Source organism: Protopterus annectens, chromosome 7.part0, assembly GCF_019279795.1.
Source record: "Protopterus annectens isolate FY-2018-M chromosome 7.part0, PAN1.0, whole genome shotgun sequence".
NCBI lineage: Eukaryota > Metazoa > Chordata > Ceratodontiformes > Protopteridae > Protopterus > Protopterus annectens.
The window spans coordinates 1,668,308,962-1,668,322,783 of record NC_056739.1 but is presented as its reverse complement, the minus strand read 5'-3'; positions in this window follow the sequence as shown (position 1 = coordinate 1,668,322,783).

Sequence of the window (13,822 nt, the reverse complement as noted above, 5' to 3'; positions counted from 1 at the left end):
TTAAAAGACTTGACACAACAAAAATTCTAAGTAGAAAAAAACATGTAAATATAGATGTACTTTTCCTGTTGGAGCAACAATCTTACTCAAAAATACGTACATGCTACTGTGTATAACAATAATAAATAAACAATTTAAAATGGGCATTGTGCTCCTGTGCAAAACATGACAAAACATAACCACAACTGTCACAACCTAGAAGGCTAAGTGTGTCAGAAGAAAGTTTAGAAGAATGCTAAAAAAGAATGTCTACATGAAAAATCTTATTGTATGTACACAAAACTATTAATATGTGTGATAAAATTACGATACATGTTTCAACTCATATAGATGACTAACCAAATGAACTGAGAATGTATTCTTAAAAACAATTTTCTTTAAAAACAAGTCACCTAAGTAAACTTCTCAACTTAAGGATACACGCCAAAGAGGTGACTTCATTTAAACCAGGTAGATTATATGAGTTCAGCCTAAGTTGCCAAACCAATTCATGTTTCTCCAATATCAGATGGTAAGGTCCACCCTTTCCCTTTAACACTATCTGGTCTATAACCTTGAACAAAAATGACTGACAGGGGCGTTCACTAGTGTCTAGCCAGAGCGTTAGTGGTACTTTTTTTTCTTAATGTGATATACATGTTCGTAAATCCTATCCTTCAGCTTCCTGTCAGTTTTTCCTACATAAAATGCTGGACACATCTGACAGGAAGCCAAGTACACCACAAATTAGGAGTTACAGTTGTACCTACCTCTGGCTTTATATACGTGCTGGTTTACTGTGAAACTAATACCTGTAGAAATGAACCTACAATAGTTGAACATGGGAGAAAGGGTGGTTAATTTGGCCCTAACTACGACTAGTGTTGCTCCATTCGAGAAATGTTCCATGGTTAAGGAAATAGTGGGTTTTAAGAGGAGTTTCATCACACCCTTTTGTTTGGAGGCAAATCTAATTAAGAACATTTTCAAAAGGAATTGGTATCTGTTGACATTCGAGAGGGATACAGTAGAGAAACTAGGTGACTACCCGGTAAAAATTTTTATGAAGGGTAGGAATCTGAAGAACATTATAGAAAACAACAGTGTGAAGCCTCTTAGGACTGAAGGAACTCATAAATGTGAGGTGTGTAACTATTGTAGATTAATTTCTACAGGTTTTAGTTTCACAGTAAACCAGCACGTATATAAAGCCAGAGGTAGGTACAACTGTAACTCCAAATCTGTGGTGTACTTGGCTTCCTGTCAGATGTGTCCAGCATTTTATGTAGGAAAAACTGACAGGAAGCTGAAGGATAGGATTTACGAGCATGTATATCACATTAAGAAAAACACTCTGGCTAGACACTTTAGTAAGCATCCCTCTCATTAATTTTTGTTCAGGGTTATAGACCAGGTAGTGTTAAATGGAAAGGGTGGACCTTACCAACTGATATTGGAGAAACATGAATTGGTTTTGCAACTTAGGTTGAATTCATGTACTCTACCTGGTTTAAATGAAGTCACCTCTTTGGCATGTATCCTTAAGTTGAGAAGTTTACTTAGGTGACTTGTTTTTAAAGAAAATTGTTTTTAAGAATACAGTCTCAGTTCATTTTTTTAGTCATCTGTATGAGTTGAAACATGTATCATAATTTTATCACACATATTAATAGTTTTGTGTACGCACAATAAGATTTTTCATGGAGACATTCTTTTTTAGCATTCTTCTAAACTTTCTTCTGACACACTTAGCCTTCTAGGTTGTGACAGTTGTGGTTATGTGATGTCATGTTTTGCACAGGAGCACAATGTCCATTTTAAATTGTTTATTTATTATTGTTATACACAGTAGCATGTACGTATTTTTGAGTAAGATCGTTGCTTCAACAGGAAAAGTACATCTATACTTACATGTTTTTTCCACTTAGAATTTTTGTTGTGTCAAGTCTTTTAACATGGTTATTACACTTTCTAATTGATTACTTGAATAATTAGCATAATGAGTTGATTGTTAAAGTTGGTGCCCTTTTAGTTTTAAAAGGAGTGCTTTGTTGTACCTTGTTGTCTGAAGAAGTTTTCCATTAGTGTTGACGAAAAGCGCTTAACAATAAAACTGCAGTCACTGGTTCAAGTAAGATCAGAGCATGTGTTTTTGTTTTTTATTTTCACAAGTTTTATTGTCGTTTTTTCTGGGTTTTCAATTTTTCAGGAAAAACTGTCTTCACTGACACATGTTCTACAATAATCATTTCTCTTTGTAATCTTTGAATGTGTTTGATGCTCTTCATTGACTTATAGGTGAACGAGTCAGAAAAACTATGGCAAAAGCATCTAAATACCAGGCCACCGACACATTTTATTCTGGTATTTCATACAAAAGTACATGTAACATCTCATTATTGTCACTGTTGTTGCTTATTGGATCCATAAATATTTGGTTGGCTATTGTTTCAGAGTAGAACTGTGGTACATTGTGACTCACCATGCAACACATTCATGACAGTAAGGGTTTCAAACATGTTTCAGCCTCAAATGCTGTATATGCAGAGCTAATTTCACTGCCATTGTTTTAGCATCTCTAGTGTGCAGTTGCAGTAGATTGTTTCTTCTTGTGGTAGATAGTACTGTCAAGACTACATATAGTCTAGCATTATGTGTTTAGCTATAAAAAGTATATTTTGATTTATCCTGATGTTGTTTAATGGGCATGACCTGTTCTTGTACACAACATCAGGTCTATAGACCTTTCAAGACTGTTTAGCACAGTTTTGTATACCGGACCCATACTTCATGCAGCATAGGCTGCAACTTACATAATACACTGCTGTCTATGATTTAAATATTTGTGAATCAAGGTGCCTGCTGCTGCACCTTACTTGTACACATTCTGCATACCTGCACTCTTTTACATATGCAGCTGTATATTCAGCTACTAAAGTTCCTCAACAAGAGGATTGTGGGCCTCAAACAGATGCCCTATGCAGCTCGACTAAAGAAACTCCAGCTCTACTCGGTTGCTTACCGTCTACTCAGAGGTGATCTCTGCCTGATGTATAAGGCCATGTCCAACCCGGAATTAATGGACATGCTCCACCTCAAGAAAACCAAATCTCTTAGAGCCACATGCTCCAGGGATTTAAACCTCAGCACAACAATAAACAGGACATGCTGGAAGGATAGATTCCTGTCCCAGAGAATTCCTCCGCTCTGGAATAGAATCCCAATTTATGTTAGGCAAAGCCCCACACTGACTCTCTTCAAGAGAAATCTTGATGAGTGGATGGGAAATCATAAATTTACCCCAGGGATCACTTCAATGGCCCTGCTGGACAGAGGCTCAGGAAACTAATTTAAAAGGGAGGTGAAAGCCAACACATTCTGGCTAGGCTTATAAATGCCCTTGGGCAGATAGCCTAGTACCTACCTATGAACTTATGAACCTATGAACTACTAGTGGAGAAGAGCCACCTTAATGAATACTATAGAGTTCTGGTACTTTGGTTTAACTGCTTAGAAGCCTTATACAACTGTCAAAATACTTTATGAATCCCATACTTGACTTTTTGTGTATTTACATTGCTTTTTTCATGTGTTTCTCTTGTTCTACTGTAGCAGGTTTTTTCATGGAATTTTGGAAGTCTTATGTTAAAGATAGAAAACAAACCCTGTGTTTGTGTTTGAAAGACCTGCAGGAGTACAGTTGCTTTAGAGTTATGAGAAGAAGTGGATACTGTTAGCCATTTTGAACATATTTTTTCTTGAGAATAGCTACCAGAACAAACTTTTTACATATGTAAATATTTATATATTTCCATTATTTTCTAATTGTTTTACTGTAATTTGAATTATAGTATTATTTTTTAAAAAAAATATTTAAAATTGTTAATTTCTTTTTGCTGGGCTCAGAACAGATCAATTGTTTGTGAAATATCAGAGAAGCTGTAAAATGATATCTGAGTTTATTTTAACAAGGAATACCAACTCAAGGATTTTATGAGACAGGCACTAGAGCAGACTGCTATGTTATGACTATGATATGTTTTCCACTTACCTTACCTGTTCCTGTTCTATACTTTGTCCAAGTGACTTTTCAGTTATTTCATTATGTTATTTTAGTTTCAAAAGCTTTCCCCCTTCTACCCTATCCAGTGCTACTACAGATCATTATAAGATCATATTGTAAAGACATCCTTCAAACAGTTAGTTTCACTTTCCCTGTTATTCATGTCTTCGCATTCTGTAGTTGCATATAGCCACACTTTTCTCACTTTATTTCTGTTTTTTTTAGTAAATATCCAGCTAGTATCAGTACTTAATATTGTAAAACTGAGTAGCATAATCAGATACAATGAAACACATGCAAATGTCTTTTCAAAAGAAAAATTAAACAAGACATCAATTTTGTGGTCCTTTAGTAAAAATGAAACTATATTTTGACTATCACTACTTATTTCTCTCATTTTTATTTTCAAAAAGGAAGCCTCTTACATTACATTATATATAGAGGCAATACATGGAATACCTCTCAGGAGCTTGGTGATTATTATTTCAAACAGGGGGAAGAAGTACTTCATGCTTACATAAAATTCATACCTTTTTACCAAGACATCAAACATCTTGAGGCATATAAGAACATCTGGAATATTTAGGCTAAACTCTCAGTAGCAGCTTCTTTCTGTGAATATACATGCCCATGCCTGTTCCTACATTTGAAGATTTTTAAAAGAGTGCACATGTACATACTTCACCTTTGCCTTAAAAAGCCATAAGCTGAACAAAACCAGAACATCATATACATAGCACTTTACATAGATCTCCCATAAACCACAGTAAATCTTGTATGGGCTGCACCATGACAGTGGGAAGAGTCCATATAAAAAAATACTTAAGAGTTAAAACTGAAAAAAATAATTCAGTCTCAGAAACCTGTAAGGCAGGCATCGTTATTTTTGGGCATAGAAATATCCTAGGTATTTGTCATAGCAGTGTGTAAAACATGGACATGTCTCACTGATATTTGCAAAGAGGTCATGACAGTGGCACGGCTACTTAGGGCCAGAAGTGGGGACAACACAAGTCATCTAAAAAGGAAAGAGTATAATTAACATGTAGTCATTGTTCACAGTGGATTGAACACTAACACCACCCTCACTCTTTGACACACAGCAAGTATGCCAAAGATAGATTTGCTTAGCATAATCCTCTTATTTCCTTTTTCAGAACCTAAATGTCAAGACAACATATTGCTACTGACCCAAAACAAAGGGCATTGCATCATAGCCTGGAAATGTACTGCATGACAGTCTGGGGATGTGCAAGTGGTGGGATTTACCTTTGTATATGAGAAGGCTAAGTACTGAAGAGAAACCTTTCTGTCACTTTAGTGTCTGTTATAGACTTCTTCAAACTCAGAAGAAAAAAATGAAAATCGAAAGATTAAAAAAAAGATGCAAATCCACAAGATTAAAAAAAGAGATGCAAAGTTGGTTTTCCTAAATGTCAGAAGTTTATCTCTACTTATCAGATGCTGATATTTCTATTGTTTGAAACATGGTTTAAAATATATAATCACAGATTATATATAGTATTTTAGTAACCTACAGTACAGTCTCTATGTCCCTACAGAATATGAGAATTTCCTAACAAAATTCCAGGATGTAAAAAAAAAATATAGACATAATTGTGTGAGTTTAACTACCCAAGCATAGTCCAGGTAAACTAAAAATTTTCATTTTTTATTACTGTTGTTACTGCTGTCTATGAACCAACAGACCTGCCATGATCTGATCAGCTGATTCATCCAACATAGGGCAACACCAGATGGTTGGAGGGCATTATTCATATAGTCATCAGATTTTTCTGCATATATCCTAAGTCTATCACCCTTGTATATATATATATTTTTTTTTTCTTTATATATATATATATATATATATATATATATATATATATATATATATATATGTGTGTGTGTGTGTGTGTGTGTGAGTGTGTGTGTGTGAGTGTGTGTGTTTTGGAGGTGAAGAGAGTGTCTGATAGAGTGATGTTTATGAAGCTTGAAATTGATGGTGTAATGATGAATGGTGTTAGTGCAAGTTGGATGTGCGATGGATGAGAAAGAAAAATTTTGGATTGAGTTGTATGAAGTGGTGGTGAGTGTACCCAAGGGTGAGAGACTAGTGATTGGAGTGGACTTCAATGGGCATGTTGCTGAAGTGAACAGAGGGGATGAGGAAGTGATGGGAAGGTATGGTGTTAGGGAGAGGAATGCAGGAGGTCAAATGATTGTGGATTTTGTGAAAAGGATGGACATGGATGTGGTGAATATGTATTTGAAGAAGAGAGAGGAGCATAGGGTGATGTACAAGAGTGGAGGTAGATGCACACAGGTGGATTATATCCTATGTAGGATGGGCAGTCTGAAGGAGATTGGAGACTGTAAAGTGATAACAGGGGAAAGTGTAGTTAAGCAGCATAGAATGATGGTCTGTAGGATGACGTTGGTGATCAAGAAGAGGAGGAGGAGTGTGAATGCAGTGCCAAGGATTAAATGGTGGAAGTAAAAAAAGGGTGATTGTGAGGTGGAGTTCAGGGAAGAGTTAAGACAGGCACTGGGAGTCAGTGAAGAGTTACCGAATAGCTGGGTAACTACAGCAGAGCTAGTAAGGGAGACTGCTAGAAAGGTGCTTGGTGTGACATCTGGACAGAGGAAGGAAGACAAAGAGACCTGGTGGTGGAATGAGGAAGTACAGGAGAGTATACAAAGGAAGAGGCTGGCGAAGAAGAAGTGGGAGTGTCAAAGAGATGAAGAAAGTAGACATGAGTATAAGGAGATGAGGTGCATGGCAAAGAGAGAGGTGGCAAAGGCTAAGGATAAGGCATATGGAGAGTTGTATGAGAGATTGGACACTAAAGAGGGAGAAAAGGACCTGTACCGATTGGTTAGACAGATAGACAGAGTTGAGAAAGATGTGCAGCAGGTAAGGGTGATAAAGGATAGTGAGGGAAACATACTCACAAGCAAGGAGAGTGTGTTGAGTAGATGGAAAGAGTACTTTGAGGGGCTGATGAATGAAGAGAATGAGAGAGAGAGAAGGTTGGATGATGTGGGGATAGTGAATCAGGAAGTGAAACAGATTAGCAAGGAGGAAGTAAGGACAGCTATAAAAAGTATGAAGCATGGAAAGGCTGTTGGCCCAGATGACATACCAGTGGAAGCATGGAGGTGCTTAGGAGAAATGGCAGTGGAATTTTTAACTAGTTTGTTTAATGAAAATTTGGAAGTTCAGAGGATGCCTGAGGAGTAGAGAAAAAGTGTTTTGGTACCTATCTTTAAGAATAAGGGTGATGTGCAGAGCTGCAGTAACTACAAAGGGATAAAACTGATCAGTCACAGCTGGAAATTAAGGGAAAGAGTAGTGGAAGCTAGGTTAATAAGGGAGGTGATGATTAGTGATCAGCAGTATGGTTTCATGCCAGGAAAAAGGACTACAGATGCAATGTTTGTTCCGAGAGTGTTGTTGGAGAAATACATAGGTTCATAGGTTCCAGGAACGGCCTTAGGTCAACTGGTGCCCTAGGCAAAAGGGCTCCACAGTGCCCCCCTACAACACAATCTGGTGCCCCTATCCTGGTTTACCTACACCAAATAAATACTGGAAAAGTGCCCCTGCTACAGCAGCACCCTAGGCGGCTGCCTAGTTGGCCTATGCCTAAGGCCAGCTATGATAGGTTCATAGGTAGGTACTAGGGTATCTGCCCGAAGGTATTTATAAGCCTAGCCAGAATGTGTTGGCTTTCGCCACCCCCTTAGATTAGTTCCCTGTGCCTCTGTCCAGCAGGGCCACTGAATTGATCCCCGAGATAAACTTTCTGTTTCCCATCCACTCATCAAGATTTCTTTTGAAGAGTGTTAGCGAGGTGCTCTGCCTAATGTAGATTGGGATCTTGTTCCAAAGCATGGGAAGTCTCTGGGACAGGAATCTATCCCTCCAGCATGTCCTGTTTATTGTTGTGGTGAGGTTGAGATCCCTAGAGCATGTGTCTCATGGGGATAAGGTTTTCTTTAGGTGGAGCATGTCCATTAATTCTGGGTTGAACATGGCCTTGCATGTCAGGCAGAGATCAACTCTGAGTAGGCGGTATGCAACCGAGTACAGCTGTAATTTCTTCAGTCGAGCTGCATATGGCATCTGTTTGAGGCCAGTGATCCTCTTGGTGAGGTACTTCTGTGGTCTTTCCAGCTGTTGCAGGTGTCTTGTAAGGTACATCCCAAATGGGGCGTTGTACTCTATGATGGGTCTGAAGAGTGATGAGTAGAGGGGCACAATGACCTCTTTTGATCTGGATGCAAACCCTTTTGTGATTAGGTGGGCCATGTAGAAGGATTTTCTAACCACTTTGGCAATGTGATGATCAAAGATGAGATTACTGTCTGCTTGGGTGCCCAAATCCCTTATCACGTCTTCCATATTTAGGGGACTACCACCTATGTAGTAGTTTGTGGGTATTTTGTTTTTTCCAAAGGGGATGACTATGCACATTTTGGCATTTAGCTTGAGGCCATGATTTTGACACCAGGTATCCATCTCAGTGAGACCCTTTTGGAGGATGTCTGTGTCAGCCGGAGAGTCAATTATAGCCCCTCGTTTGCAGTCATCTGCAAACTTGGTCAGCCATAGTCCTCCTGTGCTTGCCTGTACCTCTGAGAAGTATATGCCGAACAGGAGTGGTCTTAGGATTGAGCCCTAGGGAACTCAACTTGTAACTGATTTAGAGTTGTACCTAGCTCCTGCAACTCTCACCATGTGGGTTCTGTCCATGAGCCAGTTGGCAACCCATCTTGTGACGTAGGCATTTATGTTCAGACTGGTGAGCTGGTCTATAATACCAGAATGGGGAATGGTGTCAAAGGCCTTTGCGAGGTCTAGGTAGGCTGTGTGTACCACTTTCCCCTCATCTATAGCCTTTGTAACTGTCTCAAAGAAATCCACCAGGTTTAGGAGGCATGATCTGCCCTTAACAAAGCTGAACTGGGTAGGGTCCAGTGTTTGGAGGTTCCCAATGTCTCTGTTAATGAGTTCCATGATGATGCGCTCCATAGCCTTGCAGACCAAGCTAGTTAGGCTTATAGGGTGATAGTTCCCGGGGTCTGTTGTGGCTCCACCTTTGTGAAGTGGAATAACTGCTGCTGTGCGCCACTCTATGGGTACGTAGCCTGTGGAAAGGCTGAGTTTGAACAGTGTGTTTAGGTGAGGGGTTAGTTCATCTTTGAGCTCGTGTAGGACGCAGGCTGGGACACCATCCGGTCCCACTGATGCTGTGTTTTTGGCTTTCGAGAGGGCTGTTTTAACCTGAGTGTCTGTGATTTCAGGGACTTTACATTCTTCTGGTATGGTTATGGGTCCTCTTGGAGGTGAGAGGGGGGTGAAGTTTGTGCTGAACTTGTCTGCCAGGATATTGGTGATATCGGTCGGTTCAATGTATTTTATGCCATTCTGCACTAACTCCGAGCAGATCAGAGCATTGCCACTTAGATTCTTGACATAGCTAAAGAATGCCTTGTGGTTATCTTTGGAGTCCTTGGCAATTCTTTTTTCAAAGCTCACCTTGGATGATTTTATGAGGGATCGAAGTTTCTTGCTGATACTGATCAGGGATGTCTTCCCTTCTTGGGATTTTACTCTTTTCTGTACTAGTTTCCTCCTTTTATTGTGTAGCTTGTTTATGGCAGGAGTCCACCAGACTGGTTTCCTTTTCTTGGAGGAGTGAGTCTTGGTTTTGCTTGGGATGGCATGATCCATGCATTCTTGTAGGTGCCCGTAGAATGCATCAGTGAAGGATTTTGCAGTTGGACAGTGTTATCCTTCAGCATGGGGGGCTTTAAAACTTTCCACCTCGGTCTTAAGTAACGTGAAGTTTGCTTTTGAAAAGTTTTTCATGGTGGTTCTTTTGTCTGGGGGTGGGGGCGGAATGTGGATATCCAAAGTGATTTGTTTATGGTCAGATCTAACCAGCGAGGGGTTGACCTCCAGTGTGGAACACCGGTCACCCATGTTGGTGATGACCAGGTCCAATATGTTGTCACCTCTGGTGGGTGTGTTGACCAGTTGAACCAGGGCATTTGAGTTTATAAATTCTTGGAAATGTTGGGTAAGGGAGTTAGTACTTGAGTAGTTCTCCCAGTTAATGTTTGGGTAATTGAAATCACCCAATATTAGGGTGTTTGGTAGGACCTTTATGTTTCCCAGTGTTTCCAGAAATGTGGAATGGGGGTCCTGGGACATGGTGGGTGATCTGTAGCAAGCTACAATTTGAATTGCAATTTTGCCCATTGTTAGTTGCACGTGGATGGTCTCTGAAGCATTGTGCTGTGCCATTAAAAAGAGGTGTGGGTATCCTTGATGAATATGGATACGCCCCCGCCTTTTGTATTTTGGTTTGGGTTCTGTGGCCAAAATGTATGGTATGAGTTGTAGCCTGGTAGTGCTGGGGTACTCTCTGGACCCTTAAACCAGGTTTCTGTTACTGCACATATATCGATTTTCTCCATACTGAGGAGTGCCTCGAGTGCATGCATTTTGAGGTAATGACTTCTGGCATTGAGTAGCATTACCCTCAGTTTTTTGTTACTTGTGTTATTTATGGTGGTGGGTTTGTCTTTCGAACCTTGCCTAAAAAAGGCACTATGGGGGTGGCAAGAGCCTTGGCCAGCATTCAAAAGCCTAAGGGTGACAGGTGCAATCCATCTCTGGCGAAGCAGCCTGGCTTGTCAAGCATGTTGTCCCAGGCGGACAGACAGTGGATCCCCTTTGAATGACACCAGAAACTTAGCCAATTGTTGAAATTGAGAATTTTTTTTTTATACTGTGGTATCATTCTTGGTGAGGGCAGGATGCTACTCAGGGTGAGGCTCATACCGGCCTGGGCAACGTGATCAGAGAGCTCTTCCATGTCTCTTTTCATGTGGTCCAGAGAGGTACGGCTCAGGTCATTCACACCAACGTGGACAATGACAGAGTCATATTTGTACTTGTTCTGTAGTGACCTGAGTGCTTGTGTTATGTGGTGGATCCTGGCACCCGACAGGCAGCTAACAGTAATCTTCTCCTTATTCAGCTTAGTGAGTGGGACGTCAGTGTGCCTGACTATAGAGTCACCTATTACTAGTATGTTGGGTATGTTATTTTGCCTTAAGGGCTGTGATTGCATGGCACACTGGTTTTGTAAAGTATGTGTTTCATGGTTTGTGTTGGGAGGTGGAGGTTGCTTGGATGTTTGCTTTGGAGGTCTCTGTTGGTTTTGCAGATTTTTATTTAGAGCCTCTGAGTATGTTTTCTTGTATTTATGTGTTTTTTTTCCAGTGCTGCTTTAATGGGTTTATGTGAGACGGTGGTGTGATGCAAGTATTTATCTTCTCCTCTTGACTGTCTGATCCTGTCTTGGGTTGAGAGAGCTTAGCCTCCAGTTTGGCCATATAATTGCATCTCTCGCATGTATTAGTGTTTGGTGGTAGGAGGAGGGGGTTGTCTGTGTACATGAGGCAATTGTAACATTGCCTCAAAATGCCCAGATTCACCAGTTGGACTGGAGAGTACACTTGACACTGCCCATTGGACATGCCTGGATAGGTACAGTGAAGTGTTTTACTGGATGGCTGGTAAGGTCAAATAGAGAGCCTTGTCCTTCTGTACTGTACAGGAGGGTCTAGTGCTAGGGTTTATAAGTGCTTGTTGTAAGATTTGAGGAAGTGCCAGGCTGAGAAAAAAAGTGGCTTGAGTGCTTAAGTTGAAAGTTTGTCTAGTTCCAAGGGAAAATTTGAAGAAAAGACTTTGTGGAGCTGGGAATAGTTTTACCCTAGCTAACCGGTGCTGCCCAGCACGCAAAACCGGGCAAATATGGTATTTATAGCAGGGAAATGAAAGAGATAGAAATTAGCCCAAAATGGCCAATAAACTACTAATTTCTGGGCTGAAACCACTCCTCCAGGGTCAGACAGGCTGCTCAAAGCACCCCTCTCTCACAGGTGAACAGAGAACTTCCTTCTATCCAAGTAAGGTATGGGCAAACACAGATCTGTAACACAGCCCTGAATTCAGCACTAACCTGAAAACTGGACTACACTAGCTTAGAAAGGCGGGAAATAAGCATATACATATATATTTTTTTTATTTATTTTTTTTTAGAAAATAAAGCAGATACACTCAAAAAACACTTTAAATGCACAGAAAATGATACTTATTGTTATATATCACAGATCAGAGTTGTAGTCAATGCCCCTAGTAATAAAGTAGGAAGAAATATAAATACAGAAAAAGCAGATGAATAAAGTACAATAGAAAATGAACAAACTGATTTAAACAAGTTACCCAATTAACCAGAAAAAGGCTCAAAACTGAGCCCTGTTCCAGCAGTCTTCAATCAGCTAAGTTTTAACTGAACACCCCTGCTTACTAGGGTGCAGGGGAACCTTCTCCAAAACAGATGGCCTGGATCAGTGCTCAAGTTATACAAACAAAGCTAGATTCAGCAGGCCTGAATCTGGTCTATGTTACAGCAACAAGCCGCACCAATTTCAGAAAGAAACAATTCAAATAAGCAGGCACAATAAGCCTGTGACCAGATATTCCCAGCTCAGAAGGTCAGAATCCAGCCTCTCCTCCCACAAGAGTACAGACCACAAACCATCTTAATGTAGAATAACTGGCCTGAAGCCCAAGTGCTTAAGCCAGAATTAATACACTTTTAGAATAGCAGACACTGGGCCTTCAATCAGCAATTCCCAGCTTAGAAGGATGTAAGCCACCTGTCCTGCCACAACAGTGCAGACCACAAACCTTCTTAATGTAAAACAGCCTGTACGAAGCCCAAGTGCTTAAACCAAAAGACTTAGAATAACAGTTACAGTTTAATCAGGCTACTACCAAGTAGTAATACATGCAGCAGAATAAATAAAAGTGAGTACTTTTAAGAAAAGCAAACAAGTAGGAGGAAAGACAAATACAGTAAAGACAAATACAGTAAAAGCAAATTTTTTTTTTGGCCTTCGCAAATCTACTCTCTGTATTAAGTAGAGTGAACACTAGACTCAGAATATGATCTCACTGTACTTGGCTAAGTGAGCAAATGAGATGGACCCAGGAGGAGTGTTCTAATACAGACTTACAGGAGGGGCGGGCAATTCCAGAGCCACTAACACCAACACAAGAACAAGAAGGGTGGGTGGGGAACTCTAACAGAGAGACACAGACTACACTGTAAAACACACACAACAGAAAAAAATGAAACTACAGTACTTTTAAATCTGCAAGTTTGTACTTAGCAGAATATTAAAATGCAAGTTTCACTTAGCTCCAGCTTCTAATGCAGATGTTTGTAGCCAAGCAAGTCTCTCAAGAGTTGAGCATAAAATGATCTCACAAATGTTGTGGCTAGCACTTAAAGTACAGAGGAATACCTCTAGGCTATTAAATATCAGATAACAAAGAGTGATAACAGCACACCCACATATAGCAAACAGACACACAGCCAGAAACACACAATTAGGAAAGAGAAGAAATGAAAAAAACAATACTTTTAAAACTGCAAGTTTGTACTTAACAGAATATTAAAATGCAAGTTAACTGCAGAGAGACACAGACCACACTGTAAAACACACACAACAGAAAAAATGAAACTACTGTACTTTTAAATCTGCATGTTTGTACTTAACAGAATATTAAAATGCAAGTTTCACTCAGCTCCAGCTTCTAATGCAGATGTCTGTAGCCAAGCAAGTCTCTCAAGAGTTGAGCAGGTCAGAAGGAGTTGCATTGTGTCTTTGTGGACTTAGAGAAAGCATATG